A 4410-nucleotide genomic window follows, 5' to 3' on the forward strand; every position below is an offset into this window, starting at 1 on the left:
TCTTAACTCTGTGTGTGTGTCTCTGTGTGTGTAAGAGAGAGAGAAACACTGTGCCTGAGCATGTGAGTGTAAAAGAGTGAGTCAGAGAGAGAGAGAGAGACCATGCCTCTGTGTGTCTGTCTGTGTGTGTGTGTGAGCGAGATAGCGAAAGACTGTGTGTGTGTGTGTGTGTGTGTGTGTGTCGGGGGCAGGGGAGTGAGGGGTGTGGTGATGTGTGGATGCTGTTATCTTAAAAAGGTTATTTTTTCCTGTGTTTGTTGAAGAGAGATTGTAAGGGCAGAGGTGCTGAAGAGTCCAGAGTGTTTGTAGCTTTTTCTTTCAAAGAGTTTAACAATGAAAAAGGAGTGGCCAGTTCAGGTTCTTCTAGTTTTGGTCTCGCTGCAGCATTTTCAAGATGTTTTGAGTATCAGAAGGTTGCAAGCTTCAGTAAATGATTCCTAACTGAGCACTCGGGCATTTCTCCAGATGCTGTTCCCTCCTGTCTGTAAGAATATGAGTTTGAATTTACCTTTTTGCCAAGGGGTGTGTTTATGATTGTTACAACATTGGATCAGGAAATTAGTAAGTTACTGTATCAAGTAGCCAGTTATGTTTTCCAATTGTTTAATGCCACTTTCTTTTGTTTGTGTTTCAACCGTAGTGTTTAAGTGAATTCTGTTTGGCTTAATTCAGAGTGGTTTAACCAGTTGCATCACACCTGGAACATCAATGTCACATTTGCCTTTAAACAAAGAAAACGTTATTTAACTTATCCATGCCTCAATGATTTAACAAACCTCTATAAGGTCACCCCTCAGCCCCCGACACTCCAGGGAAAACAGCTGCAGCTTCTTCAGCCTTTCCTAATTTCCTGATCCAATGTTGTAACAATCATAAACACACCCCTTGGCAAAAAGGTAAATTCAAACTCATATTCTTACAGACAGGAGGGAACAGCATCTGGAGAAATGCCTGAGTGCTCAGTTAGGAATCATTTACTGAAGCTTGCAACCTTCTGATACTCAAAACATCTTGAAAATGCTGCAGCGAGACCAAAACTAGAAGAACCTGAACTGGCCACTCCTTTTTCATTGTTAAACTCTTTGAAAGAAAAAGCTACAAACACTCTGGACTCTTCAGCACCTCTGCCCTTACAATCTCTCTTCAACAAACACAGGACAAAATAACCTTTTTAAGATAACAGCATCCACACATCACCACACCCCTCACTCCCCTGCCCCCGACACACACACACACACACACACACACACACACACACACACACACACAGAGTCTTTCGCTATCTCGCTCACACACACACACAGACAGACACACAGAGGCATGGTCTCTCTCTCTCTCTCTGACTCACTCCTTTACACTCACATGCTCAGGCACAGTGTTTCTCTCTCTCTTACACACACAGAGACACACACACAGAGGTATGATCTTTCTCTCTCTCTCTCTCTCTCTCACACACACACACACACACACACACACACACAGAGGTATGGTCTTTCTCTGTCTCTCACACACACACACGCACACACAATGAACTATTATTTTATTTATTTTATGGGGTGTGCATGTCGCTGACTTGCCAGCCTTTTATGCTTGTCCTTAGTTGCCCTTGAGAAGGTGGGGGTGAGCTGACTTCTTGAACTACTGTGGGTTAACTCCCAATTTACTTAGGGAGGGAATTCCAGGACTTTGACCCAGTAACAGTGATGGAACGGCGTTATATTTTCAAGTCATGATGATGCATGACTTGGAGGGGAACTGAAGATAGTGGAGTTGCCACACATCTGCTGCCCTTGTTCTTCTAGATGGAAGTAGCTGTGGATTTGGAAGGTGCTGTCTGAGCATCGTCGGTGAATTTCTGAGGTGAATCTTGTAGATAGTAGCAGCAGCAGTGTGTACTGAGCATGTGTGGTGGAGGGAGTGGACACTTGTGGATGTGGTGCCAATTAAGTGGGCTGCTTTTCCTGGATGGTGCCAAACATCTTGAGTGTTGATGGGGCTGCACCCATCCAGGCAAGTTGGGGGAATTCCATCACACTTCCAACTTGTACATTGTAGATGGTGGACAGGCTGCAATATTCCTTGCTGCAGTGTTCCTAGCTTCGAACCTGCTGTTGCAGCTACTGTGTTTGTGGCAAGTGCAGTTGAGTTGCTGGTCAATGATAACCACGCAGGATGTTGAGTAGCTTATTGCTGAGCAAGTGCTGCTTTATAGCACTGTTCATGACACTTTCCATCACTTTACCATGATTAAGAATAGACTGAAGGGGCGTTAATTGGCTGTAATTTGTCCTTTTTTATGTACAGGACATCCTGGGCAATTTTCCACATTGTTGGTTTGGTACCAGTATTGTAATTGTACTGCAACATTAATAAGAGACGAAGATGATTTCATTTTAAAAACCTTAGTCTTCATCTATTATGACGTGACAATGCATACACCTTGCATCAACTGTAACCATGCAAGTATTCACTACAGCATTCTGTTTCTGTCCATTTACTCCTGCAACCAAATCCCTCCATCTTACATTATCCAAGTTGTGACAAGTCATCAGCATATACATTTTCTCGTCCTGCCACGTGTATCATTTTCAAATTGAATGGCTGCAGAAATAAGGTCCATGTAAACCATCTGGAACTGCAGCCCTTACATTTCTCCAAAAGCTTTAATGGGTTATGATCAGTACAGACAATTGACCAAGGCCCATTACTGACAATACAAATGTTGAAATGTTGGAACACCAAGCTCAAGGTCTCTTCTCAATTGTGGAATATATCTGATGAGTATTCAATTTCCTGAAGAAATACCCAATGGGGCTTTCTATCTTCTCATTGTCATCTTGTAAGAATACAGCACCAACACTCATATCACTCACATCAGAATCCATCTTGAGTAGCTTTGTGCAATTCGGCATCGCTAACATTGGGGCAGTGGCGAACACAGCTTTCAGGTGGGCAAATGCCTTCTGACATTCTACTGTCCGGTGAAATTTCCTGCACTTCTTCAATTAGTTAATCAGTGGAGCAACCACACTACTATAATTTGGTACAAACTTCTGGTAAACCTTTTCACTCCCAGGAATCATCGTCCTGCTATCGTTGTCAATGGCATTGTCGGGGCCATCTGCCCATGCCTGACAACATGGCCGAGGGACATGACTCGGACTTTGGCGAATTCACACTTAGACAGGTTTATCACCAGCCTGCCTCCCAAAGTCAATTGAATACTTCCAATAAATACTGCAAATGTTCCTTCCGTGAGAGACTAAAAGATTACAAGGTTGTCGATGTACACTGTACAATTGGATAAACCAGAAATTACTTTATTAGCTAGTCTTTCAAATGTAGCTGGTGCATTTTCTAAACCAAATTACATGACTTAAATGAATTGGATGCGAGCATAAGAGGTACAGTTAGTAAATTTACAGATGACACCAAAATTTGAGGTGTCGTGGACAGCGAAGAGGGTTACCTCAGATTACCACAGGATATGGGCCAATGCGCTGAGAAGTGGCAGATGCAGTTTAATTTAGATAAATGTGAGGTCCTGCATTTTGGGAAAGCAAATCTTAGCAGGACTTGTACACTAAATGGCAAGGTCCGAGGGAGCAAAGAGACCATGGAGTGAAGGTTCATAGAGACTTGAAAATGGAGTCGCAGATAGGTAGGATAGTGAAGGTGGTGTTTGGTTTGCTTTCCTTTATTGGTCAGAGTATTGAGTACAGAGTTGGGAGGTCATGCTGCAGTTGTACAGGACAACGGTTCGGCCACAGTTGGAATATTGTTTGCAATTCTGGTCTCCTTCCTATCGGAAAGATGTTGTGAACCTTGAAAATGTTCAGAAAAGATTTACAAGGGTGTTGCCAGGGTTGGAGGATTTGAGCTATGGAGAGAGGCTGAATAGGCTGGGGCTGTTTTCCCTGGACTGTCGGACGCTGAGGGGTGACCTTATAGAATTTTACAAAATTATGAGGGGCATTGATAGGATAAATAGACAAGGTATCTTCCCTGGTGTTAGGGAGTCCAGAACTAGAGGGCAGAGGGATAGGGTGAGAGAGGAAAGATATTAAAGAGACCTAAGGGGCAACGTTTTCACACAGAATGTGGTACGTGTATGGAATGAACTCCCAGAGGAAGTGGTAGAGGCTGCTACAGTTGCAACATTTAAAAGGCATCTGGATTGATATATGACTTTCAAGGAGAGAATCAGCTGGTTAAGCCACATCATTGTAAACCAAACAGGATTTATTTAAAAGATTAATGAGGGTTATGGGCGGGCGCTGGCAGCTGGGACCAGTTTGGGTTGGGATATCTGGTCTGCATGGACGGATTGGAACGAAGGGTCAGTTTCCATGCTGTACATCTCCATGACACTATGACTTTAAGTTGGTAATGTCCATTCATTGTTACAAA

Source organism: Chiloscyllium punctatum, chromosome 52 (genome assembly GCF_047496795.1).
Source record: "Chiloscyllium punctatum isolate Juve2018m chromosome 52, sChiPun1.3, whole genome shotgun sequence".
Taxonomy (NCBI): Eukaryota; Metazoa; Chordata; class Chondrichthyes; order Orectolobiformes; family Hemiscylliidae; genus Chiloscyllium; species Chiloscyllium punctatum.